This window comes from Rhinoraja longicauda, chromosome 31 (assembly GCF_053455715.1).
Source record: "Rhinoraja longicauda isolate Sanriku21f chromosome 31, sRhiLon1.1, whole genome shotgun sequence".
Lineage (NCBI taxonomy): Eukaryota > Metazoa > Chordata > Chondrichthyes > Rajiformes > Arhynchobatidae > Rhinoraja > Rhinoraja longicauda.
The window spans coordinates 6104661-6126370 of NC_135983.1; the positions used below are offsets into that span (position 1 = coordinate 6104661).

The following is a 21710-nucleotide window of genomic DNA, read 5'->3' on the forward strand; positions in this document are numbered from 1 at the left end:
AAGCAGTCACTAAATATGTGTATATTTAATAAGAATAAATCATCTGAGTAGCAAATAGAAAGTGGAACTCACAGCCACAAGGAGTAATTTAGTTTGGTTTAGAGATACAGTATGGAAACAGGCCCTCCATCCCACCGAGCCCACGCCCACCATCGATCACCCGTTCACACTAGTTCTATGTTATCCCACTTTCTCATCCACTCCCTACACCCCAGGGAGAATTTACAGCGGCCAATTAATCTACAAACCCGCTAGTCTTTGGGATGTGGGAGTAAACCGGAGCACCCGGAGGAAACACATGTGGTCACAGGGAGAAAGTGAAAACTCCACACAGACAGCACCCGAGGTCAGGATCGAACCCGGGTCTCTGGCGCTATAAGGCAGCAGCTCTACCAGCTGCACAACTCTGCCTCCGAGTTTTGTATAGTTTTTGAATATTGGAATACTGTGCACAGTTCTGGTCACTCAGGTACAACAAGGATATCAAGTTGGAAAGGGTGCAGAAGGGATTCACCAGGATGTTACTTGCGGGCTTGAGTTACAGGGTGAGGTTCGATAGGCTGGAACTGTTTTCTTTGGGGTGTAGGAAGCAGAGGGGTGACCTTATTGAGGTGTACAAGATCAGCTGGCCTCATGCACCTCACCCTAACCTGCTGACCTCATGCACCTCACCCTAGGGGCCTGTCCCACTAAGGCGCTTTTTTAGGCGACTGCCAGCGACTGTCATAGCCGTAGCGTAGGAAAATAACTGAAGATGCTGGTACAAATCGAAGGTATTTATTCACAAAATGCTGGAGTAACTCAGCAGGTCAGGCAGCATCTCGGAAGAGAAGGAATGGATGATGTTTCGGGTCGGACCCTTCTTCAGACTGAGTCGTAGTCATAGTCATAGTTGTAGCAGGTCGCTGAAAAAACGGCGACTGGACCCCCTCTACGACAATGTCTACGACAAGTTACAACAACCTACCACCTAGTCAGCGTCAAGCTACGGCAAGCTACCGACAACCGGCGACCCAGTCGTTGCGACTTAGGACGTCCACCTATGAACGCGCCTACGACAACCTAGGGCCACGCAGGCAACAACATACGACAACCTGAAGTCCGCGACAAGCTGCGACAAGCTACGACCCTGTCGGTGACAACTGATTACAATTCACGTCATTTTGGCCTCCGGTTTTGACGCCGGTACCTGTCACCGGTTCACGTAGGTAGTCGCCAATGGAATTCACCGAAGTCACCCCCGGCGACAACCTACGACACCTGGCGACAACCTACGTCACCTGGCGACAACCTACGTCACCTGGCGACAACCTACGACTGCGCCCACGTCAGGAGACGTCAAGCTACGATCACTGGCGTCAAACCAACAGTCGTCGAAAATGTTTAAACATTTCAAAATCCAGCGGCGACCAGTAAAACGCTACGACTCTTTGGAGACGATTCACGACCGTACAGGTGACACCCCGGCGACCGCGTGGCGACAGCCTAGTTGCCTAAAAAATCGCATAAGTGGGACGGGGCTTTAACCTGCTGGCGTCATGCACCTCACCCTAACCTGCTGACCTCATGCTGCTCACCCTAACCTGCTGGCCTCATGCTCCTCACCCTAACCTGCTGGCCTCATGCACCTCACCCTAACCTGCTGGCCTCATGCACCTCACCCTAACCTGCTGGCCTCATGCACCTCACCCTAACCTGCTGGCCTCATGCACCTCACCCGAACCTGCTGACCTCATGCACCTCATCCTAAACTGCTGGCCTCATGCACCTCACCCTAACTTGCTGTCCTCATGCACCTCACCCAAACCTGCTGACCTCATGCACCTCACCCTAACCTGCTGGCCTCATGCTGCTCACCGTAACCTGCTGGCCTCATGCACCTCACCCTAACCTGCTGACCTCATGCTGCTCACCCTAACCTGCTGGCCTCATGCTGCTCACCCTAACCTGCTGGCTTCATGCACCTCACCCTAACCTGCTGCCCTCGTGCACCTCATCCTAACCTGCTGGCGCCCGTGCCTTCCCCTCCCGTGATTGGCTGCCAATCCGGCTCTGGCCCAGCCCACTAGCGGCATCCGTCCAATCAGAGATCGCGTCCCCGGGAGAACGGCGCTCGATGTCACTCATCCGCCCGGCGGCGGAGGCGGGACATCCGGCAGTGGGGAGGCGGGACATCCGGCGGCGGGGCGGGGCCGGAGCTGGAGCTGCCAGAGCCGGGGCCCGGCGGCCGTGAGGGGAGAGAGCGGGCGGGTGAGCGAGGCCGTGGCGCCGGGTGCAGAATCGGAATCGGAATCAGCCGACAACCCGTGAGCCGGTGGCAGATGCGGCCTGCGTGCTGCCGGGGATAAGGCGCGGCCTCGATGTGCAGCTGACACGCGTGTGGGGAGAGGCTGACCGACCGACGGCGCCGGGTGCTGCGGCCGACGGTACGTTCCTGTCCCCGGACCCCGCTCCCCTCCTTTCCTCCCGGGCGGAGGCCTCAGGCCCTCTGGACCTGCCCTCAGGGCCGCCCCCGTCCCGCCCCGCCCCAGCTTGTTTACAGCCGCCCGTAGACAAGACCAGGCCAGGCCTGGCGCCTGCCCACCTCCAGGGTCAAACTCATGCCCAAGTTTAGTCGCTGCCCCCAGCCCTCGTCGTGTGGGAATAACATGCTGTTATTCCCGACGTGGCACCGCTACAGTGATTAGTCACAGCACAGAATGCGCTCACTTCCACCACGTTGGAGGATGTAAACAAGATCGTGTGGTTCCCAGCAGCACCTAGCCCGCCTTGGTTGAAGGATATAGCACAAGAGGTCGTCTGTTTACTCGTTTGACATTGTTGTCTTGGGTGTTATTTATATCCAGGCGCCAGGCCTTGGGAATAACACCGGAAAATGTTGGAAATATTGTACAACAGTTCAGAACTGGGTCGTGATCCAAGACCATTCTCTCTGTTACTCTATTTGTGACTGCTCCTTGTCCTGTTAATTTCCACCAATTTTCAGATATTTTGGATTTATAACATAGCTTTGTTTTTATATTAAAACGTCATCATTTTTCCATGGGCTGCTAAGTGAACCTGTTGTAATGTTGCAGGGCTGTAAGATTAGTAATTGAGTGTGCACAACTGACAAGTAGTAACTACCCTGGACTTCACTGTTGTAAACAATCAGTGGAGCCCACACAGGCTTTGAGGAAATAGACGATAGGGTTGTTGATACTTAATTATGAACCAAGTCTGTTTTAGCAGCCATCAATAAAATGAGTGATTTATGACTATGTAAATCTCTGAATGCTTTGGAAAGTTGCAAGAATGGAGGCCACTAACCTATGCAACATATTTATTAATTTATATTGCTTTCCCCCAGTTCAATTGGAGTTAGATTTCAGTTTTGTTTGGGGTTCATCGGGATTGTGGCAGTAATGAAATAAAAGACCACTAATACCACCCTTGCGGAATAGTTCCATTTGAGTTTGTGAGGTTTAGGTTTATTATTGTCATGTGTACACAGGTACAGTGTAAAGCTTTTTTACATTCTATCCACACAGATCAGATAATACTACACATAAATACAATCAAGTCAAACTAGTACAATAGATAGAGCAAAGGGGAAGATACAAAGTGCAAATCTTGTTGTCAGCATTGTAGTGCATCAGTTCCAGAGTTCAATAGAATAAAGATGAAATTAAGAGAGATGTTGAAAGGTTGATGAAATACGAAAACCTTGGAGGTGATTTAGTTTACCAAATTCAAGATGACCGGGATAAAGGGAGTGACCTCGTGAGAAGCCAGTGGAGTTGACAACCAAGCCATTCGTTACATTTAAGATGTTCCTATGTATTTGAAGAGCTGCCACCCACAAAACCATGGATATAATGGAGAATGGGAAAAACATTAAACATCTCCGTTTTTATCCAATAAAGGGAGGATAGGCTAAATGGTTGGAGGGCTGCAAGAAGTGGTGCAGATTGGGAGGAGAAGGGGTTCTGAAAGGATTTGAAACTGGGGATGGCAATTTAATTTGCTGATGGATGGAATGGGTTATCTGTGGTACATACATATGCACTTTGGATCAATTAATGTTTCTGGAGGATGGGATTTTGGACAAGAGATGTTTGGAATATTTGAGCAAATAAGACGGGTGATGAGATGGCTCTAAATGCTTGGTCATAATGTATTTACTGAGGCTGAAGTAAACAATCTGTGATAAGCATGCATCATCAGATACTCAGCTTGTTGTCATCCATGATGTAAATGGTCAAATTCAATCTGAGTCAGTGGCTGGAAAGGGACATAGAAGTAAGTGGAGGTAAGACAATAGAAATTATGGCTTTAGTTTTCTGAGATTTATAATTCATGCAGGCCTAGTTCTTATGTTTACAGGGTGTGGGCTTTGCTGGTGGGCCTGGCTTCATTAACCATCACAAATTGTCCCTGAGAGAGAGAGCTGGTGCCCTGTCCTGTTTCAATAATGATGGAACTGAGTGGCTTCTGGGCCACTAAAGGACAGTTGAGATCAACCACGTGGTTGTGAGTCTGAAGTCACACTTGGGATGAGGAAGGGAGACTTTCCAGAAAATCCAGTATGTTTTTATTTATCAGAGCGTTCCCTGAATTTGTGGGATTTGAACTTCCATCTAGGGGTTATACATGTGTTATCACCAAGTGCTGCACTGCTGCATCACCAAGTGGTTTAATCTGAAGGGAATGGTGAAGTTAAAGCAGGTTGTGCTGTAATAGAGCTGCGTGTTCTGGGTGGTAATCCTGGGTTCCTCCAGTTTGGTATCACCTAAATCACCTCCAAGGTTTTCGTATTTCACCAACCTTTCAGCATCTGGTATGCATGGTAATCCTGGGTTCCTCCAGCTTACTGCTAGTATTTTATATGAGGAGAATTTAGTGTGAAATATATTGGGGTACCCCCAACCACTTCCTACTTTGAAGAAATTTCTTCTGAATGTGGCGCAATGGCATTCTCCTTTCCTTCTCCGTTGAAAATAGTGAGGTGGGGTGTGAGAAGACACCTGTGTGGTATGGCTTGTTCTGTGATGTGCGTAATGCTGAATGCAGAATAGTGAAATTTACTGAGCTAAATATGACGTGCTGGGAAAGACTATGAGTCAGGCAGCAATAGAGGAGAGAAATGGACAGTTGACAGTTTGGGTCGAGACCCTTCATTCAGGCGCTGAAGAGTCTCAGCCCAAAACGTTGACCGCTAGAGGAACTCTGCGAGTCAGTCAGCAACAGTGGAAGGAAACTCCACTGTTGCTGACTGACTCGCAGAGTTTCTCTAGCAGCTCATACATTGCTTCAGACCCCGGCACCTCCAGTCTCTTTGTCTCCAGATTTGAGATGCACCAATCTGCCAACAGGGTTTCAATTTAAAAAAAATAGTTTTGTGCATCTGTTTAATTTTTAACAGCTTTTATTATTTCAACTAACCAGGAAAACCGTGGCATGAGTTTTGAAAATGGTCATCCATTGTCACCTTTGCTTTCCCTTTTGCTCTGAAGTGGAACTCAGCCCTCTGTTTTCTTCGGGAAGAACTCTGAATTTTATAGCAGTTTAAACTACTATAAAACTACTATATATACTACATGGTTTGAATTTCTGTAAATTACATGTTGTAACCATTGGACCATTGATTGAGAATGATCGCATTGAATGGTGGTGCTGGCTCGAAGGGCCGAATGGCCTACTCCTGCACCTATTGTCTATTGACCACGTCAAATGTTAAAGTGGTCATCGCAAGTTGTTGGGATATATCCCTTGACTTCACTAGCCCCCAGAGCTCTATCTAACTCTCTTTTAAATTCAACCAGGTCTCCACTGCCTTCTGTGGCAGAGAATTCCACCAAGTCACAACTCTCTGGGTGAAAAAGTTTTTTCTCACCTAAGTTTTAAATGGCCTCCCCTTTATTCTTAGACTGTGGCCCCCAGTTCTGAGTTACTCCAGCTTTTTGTGTCTAACCTTGATTACTTTTCCTGATGGTCGGGGACAATGTTAAGCATCTGGGCCCAGGATGAGGTTTTCCATACTAGATCATCGGAGATGTCCTCATTCTTTAGGAAACTGGGGTTCCCCTCTTCCATTATAGATGAAGCTCTCAGAAGAGTCTCCTCGATATCCCGCACCTCCGCTCTTGCTCCCCCTCCCCACCCCCCCCCCCCCCCACTCGCACCAATTACAGTCCTCCTTGTCCTCACCTTCCACCCCATCAGCCATTGTATACAGCATATAATCCTCCAACACTTCCACCACCTCCAATGGGATCCCACTACTGGCCACATCTTCCCATCTCCACCCCTTTCTGCTTTCCGCAGAGACCGTTCCCTCCGCAACTTCCTGGTCAACTCGTCCCTTCCCACCCAAACCATCCCCTCGCCAGGTACTTTCGGCTGCAACTGCAGGAGATGCAAAACCTGTCCCTTTACCTCCCACGTCGACTCCATCCAAGGACTCCAACAGTCCTTTCAGGTGCGGCAGAGGTTCACTTGCACGTCCTCCAACCTCATCTGCTGTTCCAGGTGTTAACTTCTGTACATTGGAGAGACCAAGTGCAGGCTTGGCGATCGTTTTGCTAAACACCTCCGCTCAGTTTGCTTTAACCTACCTGATCTTCCGGTTGCTCAGCACTTTAACTCCCCCTCCCAAGCTTGGGTAGCTTGCACCCCAGGGGTAGACACAAAATGCTGGATTAACTCAGCGGGTCAGGCATCATCTCTGGAGATGATGTGGACTCGATAAGAAGATTAAGTAGTAAGACAAATAATCACAGTAAAACTAATCCATATGAATTTGAATGATGTGCTTGATACTGTATTTCTGCAGCTAGATGAATGATGTTAATATCTTTGTTTTATTTTCTCTTGTGATGTTGGTGTGGACAGTGAGGCCAGTTTCAATTGCCCATTCGTTGGCTGGTGGAATCACTTCCTTGAAGTGTTGAGTTATTCATGAATATCATCGCTTTAGGAGGGATTTACAAGAGTTTGATGTTGACAATGAAGAATTGCACCACATTTTCATGTTGGTGATGTGTGTGTGTGACATAGATATAGTGGATTTCCTTACATGTGCCACCTTCTACCATGAAATACATCATGGGGCTAGGAACTGCTGTTGCAAAGCTTGGCAATTTGTGGTTGGTGCCCACAACAGCCATGGTGTGCCAGTGTTGGAGGGAGATGATAGTGTGATGAATGGTGCACCACTCAGTTGAGCTGCTAAGTTGGTTGGTACCAATGTGGATGGGTACCTACTTTATGCTGGTAAGGACATGATATCCCCAAGATCCCTATCAACTTGGAATTTTCTGGTACTGAATGGTTGTCCTTGTTTATAGATTCACGTTATTGCATCTGCTCAGCAGGTCAGGCTGTACCTGCGATGTGGAAAAACTGGGATTGTGAAGGAATTAATATTTGATGTATCAAACCAGATGCTTCACTGAATCCCTTGTGTACTGCAAGGAGATTTTCTGTCAAGTTGTCACCTGCCTCTCGTCGTTTCTCCAGTGAAGATGAGAACAGTGTTTCTCCAGTGAGCACTGAATAATATACAGTGGGCAATATACAATTACCCACTATATATTGGTTGCAATGGGCTAAACTGGAAGAGCAAATGAATTGTAGCTTCACATCCCTCTTGGATAGCACCAACAGCATTTGTGTCACCCTCTGACAAACATGATCTTAGTTCTTTCCACCTTGCCTTCCATGAAGCATAAAACACTTTCTTACTCTGTCCTTTTGTTGGGTTGGGACCCTTCTTCAGAATGTCATCTGTCTATTTCCCTCCACTGATGCTGCCTGATTTGCTAGGTTCCTCCAGTACAATTTTATGCTCACATTTTCTGCCTCAATCAATGATCCTTTATTGTCACATTTACAGTGAAATACTTTGTTTTGCACACAATCTGGTAAAATTATACAGCAGACCTCACCTAGAAAGTACACTAGAGTTGCTACGTTCCTGACGCCGGCAAAGTTGCAAAAGTTCACCGAACAGTCCTTGTCCATTTCTGATGAATGGTCGTCAACCTAAGGCATTGCATTTGTTCTACTTTTCACAGGTGCTGCCTTGCCTGAGTATCAGCAGTTTCTATTTTTATTTTTAGATTTTCAGCATTTGTAGTGTTTTTCTTTGGAGTAGTCATGTTTTCTAGAATTTTGATAGGGGGGAATTCTGATGACTTGCAATAATGATTCTCAAACCAGCATTTGGGAGACAAACAATATGGAACGATAAAGATACTACTGGAGAGCACTTGCCGTTGTTACTCTTGCACATTTGTGAATCATCAGCAAATGATTTTGTTTTAATATTGTAACTAATCAAGTCTTGCCTCCTCGAATCTCCAGAGTTCATACCTCACTGTTAATGACCTTGGGTGACATTGGTGTAATTTATGGTGTTGGAGAAGGCTTGGTCTCAACTGTTACTGTGGAATTAAGTAGAATTTGATGTGTGTAGGCCGTATCTCAGACATGGAGGGAACTACAACAATTAATTTTCTTTTCTTATTCAATTGAAGTGACATAACATTTATTGCGGATCCCATCGTATCTTTTAACTGCCCATCTGTCTGGGCTCCTTCATTTCATGAGCAGTGACTCATTAGTTAAGTGCATTGGTCCAGCCAGCTGCAGTAATTTCTATAACAGCTGGTTTGTTTGTTTACTGATACTCCTTCACAGACAATGTCGGCTTGTGTAAGGCCTTTCCTATCTATTTTGCGAGGTTGTTCTTGGCCTTGAACGCTTCTCTTCTCCAGTGGTCTGCCATTTCAGTGCTTGATCCAGTAGTTAGCAGTTTTCACTTATTGAGAACATGATGATCCAGCCAAATGTACTGCTTTTACTTTGCAGTTTGACTTATTAATTTGCTTTGTTCTTTCTCCAGCAATCTTATTCGTAACTATCCATCCAACTGATGTTGTTTATCTAGTCACTTTGACATTAAAACTCTTCTCTGTAGCATTTGTCGTCAGTGAGGTTATGCTTAATAGTAGGATGAGTACAATGACTGAGTAGTCCGATATTTGCTTTGGGAGAAAATTAAGTATTTTTCCAGATGTTAATGCCTATTGAAAGCACACACTCATTACCAATTTCGGCACATAACTCTTGTGATAGTGTTCTTGGAAGATGAATGATTTATTCATGTTCTCCAAGACGAATAACCTTTGATGTTATTTGTTCCGGATTTCTATTTTCTTTGCCAATTATAGCATACGGTTTGAATCCAGATTTTCAACAGAAAAATCCTTTTTTTTACGAGACAGGCACAGTATCTGTTCAAATATTTTGTTTACCAAGTCCATTTGCCATTGAATTGATCAAATTGAATGTTATCATGCCCCCATCTTCACAGGCCACTGTATAAAGCTAAATGAGTCAGTACGCAACATTAGTGTCTTATTTGACCTTTAATTGTGCTTCTGGCCCCATGGCCTTTGCATCAACATGACCACTTTATGCTCCCTTCTTGTTTACTGCTAAAATCCTAGCATGCCTTTTCTTGCCCCAAGGCAACAATTTGTTATCTCTCTTGGTCAGCCTTTCACCCTGCATCCTACCTTAATCCTGCTGTCCTTATCCTCATTCTCGCTGAGTCCTGTTCACTTACAATTCTTGTGTTTGCTGACCTGCAACGGTTCTTAGTTTGATATTGTCTCAATTTTAATACTGCCATTCTATTTTTCAAATATGTTCATGACCTTGTTCTTTGCTTTCTCTAATTTTCTCCAGCAATACAACTTTGTAATTTGAGCACCTGTTTAATTTTGGCCACTCATTTTCTTATCTTCATCATTCAGCTATCATACTAAGCTATCAACTGTTTCCCCATGAACTTTGAAATTATCTCCCTAATCCTCTTTCTGCTCCTATTGATGTTTCTTTAAAATCTGCAGTGGGTTATCAAATCCTTGTATTTTCTTGAATTGTGGCATCAAATGTCATATTCATAAATGTTGTTTAAAAAAAAAAAGAGGACTATCAATTTGAACCCTGGGCTTTAAATTATTGCTCAGGTAAGTTCAGGAAATTTCACTCAGCATTTGATTCTCCATGTACAGTCAGTCAGTACTTTTTCAGCAAAGGAAAAGTTAATTCTCAGTAAATGCATTCTTTTTGTCTGTTTTGGAATGATTTATTTTCTTTTTCTTCTCTGTCCTTGCTTATCGTCATCTATATATTTTTGCTCCAGACAGGTCAAGCAAGCTTTCACCTCCCTCTTGCGGGGGTGTTCAAGTGGGTCAACCACTTAAGACTGAGATGAGGTGACTTTTTTTTTGATCATGTATCTTTGGAAAGGTCACTGCATGTAGACAGGAATGTGGAGTAGAGGTTACAGTCAGGCCAGCCACGATATTCCTAAATGGCAGAGACGGATCAAGGGGCCTTCTGCTCCTTATCCGTATATTTGTACAGATGTAGTGGCCCATTGCACAAGCTTTTGCAATATTTAAAAAGTAGTCGCTGTTGCCTTCAACTAGGGATGATTTGGATATGTCGTATGCAATTAGAATTTAAAAAAATTATTTACTCTTAATTATCCTCTGAAATAGTCACGTAAGTCACAGTTCAGAGACCGTAATTCTCAATTTTGTGGGATTATTTTCCATGCTGTGGCTACCACATTTAGCATGTACTTTAAAGGCTCTGAAGATGATCAAAACTGCTGCACAGTGTTTTGCATTTCTTAATATACAGAAAATGTTGGGAGTATTGAAATGTGTGTCTTAAACTACTTTGGATTTTTCCTCGTGGATTTGTGCGAAAAATCCTTGCAGAAATTTTACGGACATTTTTGGAATAAAATTAAACCAACTCCGGTACTCAATGATAAATTGGAAAAGCCATGGAAAAGATCACATTTTGTGTACTGATTTTGTTTTCCGCACACAAGTGTAAAAATACAACAACTGCTGTTTAAGTAGGTGACCGTGATGCAGTGTTGTCATTTTTCATTTAGGCATCCCCTGCAAAGCCATAATTACCTAATTAAGCTGCTAATTATGAGATTAGTATTGTGAATTCACTGACAGAATGCCCTTACGTTCTGCACGGTTAAAAAGAACACCCTTACATTGCAGTTATCTTTGTAGAAGGTAAAACTTTGAAGTGACTTTTCAATTTATAATTTCAATAAATCTTGGTTATTGATATTCCAAGAAGGAAGCATCTGTTTTGTATTGATGAATACTCAAATATTTTGTTCTCCATAAAGTCAAGGATGCTGCTTTGCCATTGTTTGTAATCCTCTCTACCCTGCCTCCTCACTTATTGTCTTTCTTCCCACCCCCCTCCCCACCCTATAATGAGATTTAATCTTTACAGTTTCCTTTTGCTGAGAAAATGTTTTCCTAAGAATTCATTGCAATGAGCAAATGGATGCGTTTCATTCTGGTCAGTAAAGTGTTAGCTTTTTGTTAGTTGGATGGGGTTTATGCCGTCTTCCTGCAAAACATTTTGTGTACGATCAAGCGAAGGGCTGCCAGAACGCATCCAAATATCAGCAATTACAAGTGTGGACTGCAACGCAAAAGCATCAAAACTAATATTTGTTAATTCATGTTCTTATTTTGTCACACGCAAATTCAGAATCTAGTTTTCACATGGCTAATTTGTACATAAGGGAGGGGTAGCATGTATTACTTAAACTGAAAATAATGTTGAAGGATAAAATTCATGCATATGTTGCATACTCCCCTGGCAGTCATTAAATAATTTGAAGTATAATAACAGTGTAGGAGGTAAATTAACAAACCATTAACAATGTTATAAAGGCACAATTAAGGTGCCAACATTTATTTGATGCATTGATAGGGTAGTGGCAATTTTTGAGTCTGAAATGCAACCTTTTAGAGACCTCTAAGCTGTTGCATTGAGGAGCATTCATTGTGCATTATGGTAGTCATTTGTTTAAAAATAATGATTAAGCATTCCATTTAACTAACATCTGAGTATCTCTAAATTGACATGTTTTGAAATCATTTCCAGTGTATTGATGTGTTGCCTGAAATCGTCATAGGATGTTTGTAAAATCAGCTGGAAATTCTACTTCAGGAAAGCCCAACTGGTGGATATAAACAGCAGACCCCCCCCCACCCCGGACCTCAACTTATGGACACCTTGTACATACCAACGAGCCTTTGAGGCCGGCAGAATGGATGAGTTTGCCAGCTGCTACGTGGCTATGGGCATGTGCTGGGTGGGATCAGGGTTATTTCCACATGTCTTCTGCCCCCACTCCCCTCATGAGCCACAATGTTCGGTGGCTGGGTCGTGTAGAGCTGAGAGCGCCGAGCAGACTTGCTCTCCAATTTGGAGAGGCCCGCTGGTCGCTCTCCCGCTACAGCTAATTCCATGACCCTCTGCTAATGTTTTTGTTCACTTCCAACTAACAGTTTAGTTTAGTTTTTAGTTTAGTTTACAGATACAGCGCGAATTGTCCGCACTGACCTGCAATCTCTTCGCACTAACATTATCCCACACACACAATTTACAAATTTTACCAAAGCCAATTAACCTCCAAACCTGTACGTCTTTGGAGTGTGGGAGGAAACCGGAGATCCCGGAGAAAACTTATGCAGATCATGGGGAGAACGTACAAGCTCCATACAGACAGCACCCGTAGTCAGGGTCGAACCTGGGTCTCTGGCGCTGTAAGGCAGCAGCTCTACTGCTGCGCCCTCGTGCCGCCCATCAAGACCTGTCGGGATTGGCAAATTGGGCCGAAGGGCCTGTTTCCACACCATATCACTCTTATGGCATCAAGATCAGAACTCGGTTATAACCTCTTTTTGTTACAAATTTGCAGTTCATCTAGTTGTGAACATGATTTTCATTCATTGTGTGATTTACGTATTGAAAGCATTTTTTAAATTCCAATAATGTTTTTGATTTAAAATTTCAAAATTGATCATTATGTTGGTCTAAAATGCACAGAAATGTGGTGAAAAAATGAAATGCACTGTTTGTTTTTTCTGGACAGATTTTTAAAACGTGTTTCAATCACATGCACAGTTAATTTAGGACACCGCTGCTATATTAGCTCTGAGTAAGACAAAAATACAGCAGGGCCAGTCAAATTCAACGAAATGGCTGATTTTGACTCTTTATTATTTAATACATTTTCACATTTAATTGCAACAAGTTTTAATTTTGCAGATTCTGATCCAAAACCTTTATCTGTCTTGAGATGCAAGAATGGAATGAAACCTATTTTGTTAGGAGCCAGTGCACTGTTGCTGAAATATCACAGAACATTTGTTACACCTTTTTTCAAAATAAATCCAATTTGTCTGACTTCCTGCGCTTTTTACATTGCTCGATGTATGTTCTTTACAAATATTTGTGTAATTTCCTTTATGAAAATTATTAATCTGCTCTTATCATTCACACTTGTATTCCTGATCATAACTCATTATTGATGTCTTGGGCAGGTTCTCAATTCCTATCTCCACAAATGTGAACTTCTCATTCCTCAGCTTGACTGCAAGCATTCTCTTTTGTTCTTTCAGTTTTTTCTTTCCGTTCACCCTCCGTGTGAAGAAGGGTCTCGACCCGAAACGTCACCCATTCCTTCTCTCCAGAGATGCAGCCTGACCCACTGAGTTACTCTAGCATTTTGTGTCTACCTTCGATTTAAACCAGCATCTGCAGTTTTTTTCCTAGTTTCTCTTTTATATTGTTATATTATCATTTATATAATTTTGTCTTGTCTCACATTGCTACTTTGATTTCTTGCCTTATCTTTACCCCTTTCCAGCTGACTTCCTCAAATTCTGACCTCTTGGAATGCAGATCTCATGAACGCACCCCATAATCTGACCCTTCTGTTGTTCAGTCAGCAAACAGTTAGTACAACTTTCCCCTTTACAGTCTCATTTATAATTCCAGCTCTCAACCCCATGGCTCATTTGTCATTTACATCAATCTATTTCCCAAATGTGCAAATTTAAATCACCTTGCTTGGTCAGTTATTCAAACATTCTTTTACTCTTTCAGTTGCAATCTTAGAAGTCTATTGTTTTGTCCATGATCTGGGTCTTTGCCTTCCGTTGTAGGCAACTCATGGCACTGGATGCTAAGCCAATGACTTGGGAGTGGGGTGAGGATCACTTTAATCAGTTGAAAATCAAGTTATCCCCTCATTAGGCATTTCCTTCCTCAATCTGTGGAAGCAATTTTTAACATCTCCCTCGTTTATTCTATTTATGGGATTGAAAGCTTTCTCAAAGTAAGACCAAGTTTTCCTACTGTCAACACTGCTTCTCTATGTAAATGCTACAAACAAATTGATCTGTGTTGACTATCTGCCTTTAACGTATGTGGGCAATCTTATTTGGGGGAATAATTCCAACTTTGTGGAAAAGTTTTCCTCAAGTTTGCATGTAGCTGCTTTGCTGTACCAATCACTGTGATGTCTCCTGGCTGTTTTCCTTTTGTTTACTTGATATGCACAAATTAAAACAAGAATAGTAAAATCAAATACTAGAGAGCTTAGCTTTAAGGTGAGATGGGCAAAGTTTAAAGGAGATGTGCGAGGTAAGTTTTTTAAAAAGATGACAGCGAGTGCCTGGAATGTGCTACTGGTTGAAGCAGATAAATGAGTGCAATTTAAAACACTTTTGGATAGGCATACAGATTTGCAGGAAATGGAGGGATATGGGTTATGTGCAGGCAGATAAATGATCTGGCATCATGTTCGGCACAGACATTGTGGGCAAAAGAGCCTGTTCTTGTGCTTTACTGTTTTTAAATTTCTCATTCCACATTTGCAGATGTTGTGCACCTGAAACTTCATTCTCTCCACAGCGGCTGCCTGACTTGAATATTTCCAGCATGATTTTATTTGTAGATGCAGCTTGTTTTCTGGAGGTTAGTCATACCAGCACTTCAACCCCAATTTTTTTTTCCCCTTCAGCTGTGTTGAAGTAGTACATTTTAATAATGGTGATTGTCAACATAATAAGCAGTAACAAAATTACATGTGCAGCATTTAACTAACATTGCAATCTGTCAGAGTTCTTCAAAGAAAACAAATATGTTGAATATGTAATTTACTTGTACTATATTGCAGCATCATGTACACTATGCAGTGTTTGCGTAAATACAAAAATACAGATGAATTCCATTATATACAACCAGAATTGTTGGTTTCCATTGTTAATTAGCAGGTTGCTACATATTGTGTACTAAATAAGAATGTAAATTGTTTGAGAGGGATACCTACTTTTACGAAGAATCTAAAACTCATGTTTACGTGATACTGTGGCCCTATCTCTTATTCTATTTCAGGTTGCATGATTCGGAGACTTGGATGCCATCTGAATAAGGTTTAACAAATTTAACTTTACATATTAACTAATAACATTACATCCTCAGTAAGGGCCATGTATGTTTAAGGGCAAAGAATAGTTGCAGGTATATTTCAGTTTTAGTGTATTCAATTTGAAATGAAATGTATTAATGTGCCTTTCTGTGCCAGCCTTGTCTCTTGTGTTTGTGGGTTTTTTTGGTTCCACACTCCTGACATTTTTCCTTTACACCAGAATTATTTTCAAAGTGAGCTTAAAATTATGAGCAAACCATTTTCCTGGCCTGTCAGTTTAAAAAAAAATTGTCCAGATGTCACGGGAGATGAGCGGGTTCAGAATGCGCAAATTGCTCATCAAACTATATTTTATATCAAAATGTTCTTGTGCTGGTCGGATTATGTACATATCCCTTCTGGAATGCAGCTGGTCATTTTGAAGAATGAAGGCTATGCAAATGGATGGATGGCCTGGAGTTAGGTGTGATTAACTCCAGGTGCCAGGGAGACATTTCAAAGGTATATTTTTCTCCTTGGATCTTTCACCAATGGGTTTTCTGTACCTCAGTTCTTGTTTTTAACTCAATTGACATGCTTTAGTTCATTACTGATGGTCTGTAAATGGAATTACTCCCATTTCTTGTTTAATAATTCAGATTTATCTGTGCATCTTTGATCTGGAATTTTGGTTTGCGTAATTCTTGTGGTTCTTTCATTGAAACAATTCACCATGTCATATTTATAACTCCATAAAAACCTTGGTACCAACCTGAGAAGTGTTATTCATGCAAAAAAAACCATTTAATTTTAGATTTTTACCATTACTGCCATTATAGCAATCTTACACATTGTGCACATGTCAATATTGTCTTGACTTTTCTCAATATTGTAACTGTACTGAACTCCTTAACTTGAGGTGCTTATAGTTCTAGAATACAGGTGTTTAGTTTTACAGCTGGGAAAATGCTAGGCCATTTCTTTATCATGTAGTAAATCAAATTAGCCAAAGCCAAAATTCTCTTAAGATGGGGATCTCTTGAGGAAGATAAATTGCATCATCTATTTGCATTTAGTTGTGCTTCAGTTTTTACTTCACTATTTATATGCTGGACCCTGCTATCATTAGAAATAGGGATGTTCTTCATGCCATGTTATTCTGTTGTTTGTCCATGACCAATCACAAGGTAGGGCAGGATTCTAAAGCTTCAAATAGATCCATTGGTTGTGAGATTGCTTGGTTATGTCTATGACATGCTGCTTGGGCTGTTCAGCTCATATATGGTCTTGTGTTGCACTTTTTCCTACAATCGCAACTGATCACTTTTGGGTGTGCAAACTGGTGGTCCCGCATACCCTTCTGCACTTCATGTTGAACTCTGTAATAGTAATGGCAGAGAGCTGGAAATGCTGGGCCACGAGCTTCCAGATTGTGGTGCTGTATGTTTCTGCTGCTGAAACAGCTGCTGATTCACTGTATTTAAGGTGTGCAGTGTTCAGTTGCCAGATACGTTCTGAGTCTATCCCACGTGGCATGATTGTAATGCCCTTCAGAACATAATGGTAGTTTTTCGCTCTGTGAAAAAAGGACTTTAACTCCACAGGAATAAATGCTGGTCCATTATATGAAGGTAGATAAATCTTCCAGGCCAGGTCAGATATATTCAAGAACACTGGGGAAACGCCAAAGACGTACAGGTATGTAGGTTAATTGGCTGGGTAAATGTAAAAATTGTCCCTAGTGGGTGTAGGATAGTGTTAATGTACGGGGATCGCTGGGCGGCACGGACTTGGTGGGCCGAAAAGGCCTGTTTCCGGCTGATTATATATGATATGATATGATAAACGCGAGGAAATTGCAGTCTTGGCTGAGATATACGAATCATCACAAGACATGGATGAAATGCTGGAGATTGGAGGGTGGCTAATGTTGCGCTTTTATTTAAGAAGCGCTGTAAAAAAAATCCCTGGGAACTATAGATCAATAAGCCTAACATCTGTGTTAGGATGGTTACTGAAGAAAATTCTGAAGGATAACATGTATATGCATCAGAAAAGACGAGGGTTTGCTCATTGCTGTTTGTTATCTTTGTAAACGATTTTAATGAGAAAGTTCAAGGCACATTACTTAGTTTACAGATTACCCCACAATGGGTGATATCATACAGAATGAAGCCAGTTAGCAAAAATTATAATGCGATCTTGATCAGCTGGGTAAATAGACTGAGGAATGGCAAATGGATTTTAATTCAGATAAGTGTGGTGTGTTGCATTTTGGAAAGTCAAAGCAGGGCAGGATCTTCACAATGAATTGTAAAGTCCTGGAGAGCATTATAGAATAGGGGGATCAAGGAGTTCAAGTATATAGTTCCCTGAAAATAACATCACAGGTATATAGGGTGGTGAAAAATGCTTTTGGCACGCTGCTTCATTCAGGGAATTGAGTATTGAAGGGATGTCATGTTACAGTTGGTGAGATGTACTTGGTATTGCCCCATTGGTATTACCCCAGGGTCAACCTTTTTATGTGGATCGTGAGTACATGCAACGCGTTGCCAGCGGAAGTAGTTGAGGCAGATACAATAACATTGAAAAGACATTTGGGCAAGTAAATGGATAGGAAAGGCATAGAGGGCTATGGGACTAGATTAGATGGGGCATGGATGAGTGGGACCAAAGGGCCTATAATTTATAACTTAACAAGATTAGTTATAAGATTAGTTGAGGTGCAATATAAGACGGATTTAGCTTTGTATGTACATAGATCCTTTTTAAAGTCTAAATTTTTAAAAAAACATCTGTTTCCTCTATAAGAAAATAACTGCAGATGCTGGTACAAATCGAAGGTATTTATTCACAAAATGCTGGAGTAACTCAGCAGGTCAGGCAGCATCTCGGGAGAGAAGGAATGGGTGACGTTTCGGATCGAGACCCTTCTTCAGACTGAATATGTTTCCTGTATAACAGCTTATTTTGTGAATACTAAGTTAATGATGAGAAAGCATGGTGAAGTTTCAGCTAGTGGATTACATTTCAATTCTGGATGGGTAAATTGGCAATTTTCTTCCAGGTGTCAACTCGTACCTGCGCGATAGTATGCATTTAGGCTAATAGTGGAAGCAGAGTTTACGTTGGCCAAAGAGCTACTTACTTGTATTTGAGCAATCTGCTAATCTAATCAAATTGTCTTTGATATGGTTGTGATGATACAAGCAAAACCAACCGAGAGAATTTATGGACAAAACATTGCATTTGGCTCTAAATTTTCTTTCTGATAATCTTATAATTATTTGGTTCCTGAAAAGAGCAGTTTCACATTGAAGCTTTCATTGAGCATGAATGAAAACTGAACATTGTTGATTTTGAGCTTTGGTGAATTTGGAAATTATTTTTTGACAGTGCCAGGTGACTGAAAGAGCAAGTTGTCATTACGTATTTAAAAAAAGATCTGTTCAATATCTCACTGAAAGGCACGTGTGAGTTGTACCGCGCTGTATATATATGATATATGATATAACTCATTGTGAGTTCTACATTGATTCAAGCGCGTGTGTGCAGTGCTGTAAAGTCACTGAAATCAAGCGTTGAGCTGGAACTCGCATTATGCTGTTCATGAATTATGTGTGTAAATTCTTCTCCATATGCAATACTGAGTATTTATCATAAACCTTGGGCAGAATTCAGTCTTCAGACTGAACTGAGTAGTGACATTCGTTATGGTTTGTTTTCTGGAGATGGAAGTGGGGAAGGAAAGGATACTTTAAGTGTATGTTGCTGTAACTAGAGTTGCCTCTCCCCCCCCCCCCCCCTAAAGCGTTTGTAGTCATTTGAAATCTTTAGAATTGTATTCTCATTGACGACTAGGAAAATCAACAGCCAATTTGAGCCCACCAAGCGGCCTAGATTGGTCCTGGTCTTTTCTTGCCTCCAGCTCTTCTCCCTCCCACCCCCTACTCTCCGTCTGAAGAAGGGTCCCGAACTGAAATGTCACCCATCCTTTTTCTCTGGAGTTGCTGCCTGACCCACTGAGTTACTTCTTTAGTATAAACCAGCATCTGCGGTTTCTTGTTTCTACAAGCTTCCCCAATGTCAGTTCAATTCTGAGATTGTATTTTATCTCCTATTGAGCTGTTGTGGTAATCCTTCACTGTGTTGAATTAATTACTTTTTGTAGACAATTGCTCGGCAAATGTTTGTCTCTTGTTTTATGCACGGTTTAAGATGTATTGATCCATTGATTCATAGCACAGCTTTATGATATGTTCACTTAAAACCATGTTGCATACAAATAGTTTGAGCTTATTTTGCACTTTGAGCACTGGAATGTTGCACTATAGGAAAAGATCTGTTTTAGTTGTAGGTCAAGGGACCAGGTAAATTAGCCCTCAAGTTACTGGCAATTCCACATTTTTGTACTTAATGATTGAAAAATACAGCCTGGATACATCCCACCGAGTCCACACCAACCAATGATCACCCATTCACACAGTCTGAAGAAGGGTCTCAACCCGAAACGTCACCCATTCCTTCTCTCCTGAGATGCTGCCTGACCTGCTGAGTTACTCCAGCATTTTGTCAATAAATACCTTTGATTTGTACCAGCATCTGCAGTTATTTTCCTACACTACGCATTCACACTTGGTCTATGTAATCCCACTTATCCACGTTCTGCGCTCGAGGGGTAATATAGACACAATTAAACCACAAATCCACACGTCGTTGGGATATGAGAGGAAACTACAGCACCCAGTGGAAACCTACGTGTTCACAGGGAAAACGTGCAAACTCCACACAGACAGCCCCCTAGGTCAGGATTCAACCTGGGACTCTGGTAGAACCAGTGGCAACACTGGTTGGCTCTATCAGCTGCACCACATTGCTGCTCAATTGAGCTGTTGATTAAAAGAATGTCCAGGATCCTTTGTGATATTTGCACTGAAAACACAAAGCATGTTGCATTCCATCAATTTAAGGTTATCTTGCACCTTGAGCACTGGAATGTGACACTGTAGGAAAAGGTATACTTTAGTTGTGGGTCAAGGGGGCAGATAAATTAGGCCTTAAATCATAGACGGTCCTCCTGTGAATGTCGGGAACTACCATTTTTCACATCCTTATACTGAAATTTCTGTGGAGGGCTATTGTACTTTGTGTTTCAGTTGCTGAAAGCCATGGCTTGTCAATCCTTAGCATCTTCCTGGAATTTCTCTCAATATGACATGAATGGAAGTTGTACTTTCGAGTGTGCAAGATGGGCCAAAGCTGCCATTTGTTCCATCACCTTGCCAAAGTTGAAGTTCGGTGTTAATGATCATCTATCCAAGGGCAAAGATGGATACAAAGCTGAAGATGTCATGAAGATAGGAAAGTGATGCGAGGTAAACATAGCACAAAAAGTAAGGAAATTTGTGTTTGGCAGATTATTTCTTTGTTGTAACAATGCTTCTTGGCAATAAATCTTATACCGTTGGAAAGCCTGTTTATTTCCCTTTTAAATGGTGCCACATTTGTAAGGAACATGCATTTGTGGGATGAGCAGCAGAGCTGAATATGTGGGTTGCGCCCATGAAAAATCTGCCAAATCTTCTCTGCCAATGCCAAACAGCTTATTCTGCCATTGACTCTTGTTCGGTGTTGTTTTGGTGGATTGGATGATTGAAGTCTGAAGAAACGAGACATATTGGCAATTTTGTAGCGAGTCTGTTAGCGGATGGGTGTTGCAGACGAAGTTTATTGCATGGTCCAAAAACTCCGTGACAATCGCAACACTCAAACTGTAGACAACTACCTAACGTCTTACCTAAATGGAGTTCAACGCTAGACTGACTATCTCTCCCGCGCTGGCACACCTGGTGACCTCGCTAGCCAATCCGAGGGTTCGAACTCTCCCAGCCAATTCCTATGTCCCTACACGACCCCCCCCCCCCCAGAAGCCTCGGTACCGTACCTCACGGGCGCCCGGACCGCCCGACCTGAACGCGTACGGAGAGGGGAGGCCGGTACCGCCAGCGACGAAGGAGGCGGGGAGGGCCCCGCCGGTGGAGACGATGGGGGCGCCGCTGGAGGGGGAGGGAGGGGGGGACCCTGCAGGTGTAGGCGATGGGGGCGCGGCTGGAGGGGGCAGAGTAAACACAGCTGTGGGCAGCGGAGGCCCGAGCGTTGGGAGAAGAGACGCAGCTGGGGAACCAGGTGGGCCGGCCAGAGGTCAGCCCCGGCGAGGAGGTTGGGCCACCAGCACGGGACGTTCCTGGTCCAAGTGGGCCGGTTTCAGCCTGGAGACAGAGACGAGCTCCTGTCGGGTAACCACTTGTAAAGTGAAGGTGACCGTCCCCCTTTTCAGCACCTGGAACGGGCCCTGGTAGACCGGCTGCAGAGGGGGGCGGTGGGAATCCCGCCAGAGGAA

At 42.9% G+C, this 21710-nt stretch overlaps 1 protein-coding gene across 3 annotated transcripts in view; it reads left to right on the forward strand.

Moving 5' to 3' along the window:
- The first annotated feature begins 2188 nt into the window (after positions 1-2188).
- Positions 2189-21710, forward strand: part of mapkap1 (MAPK associated protein 1) — a 247585-nt gene continuing 228063 nt past the window's right edge. For all 3 annotated transcript variants that reach the window (XM_078426340.1, XM_078426341.1, XM_078426343.1), the window contains exon 1: positions 2189-2426. The gene's annotated coding sequence lies outside the window, so the exon portion shown is untranslated. The remainder of the gene's footprint in view (positions 2427-21710) is intronic.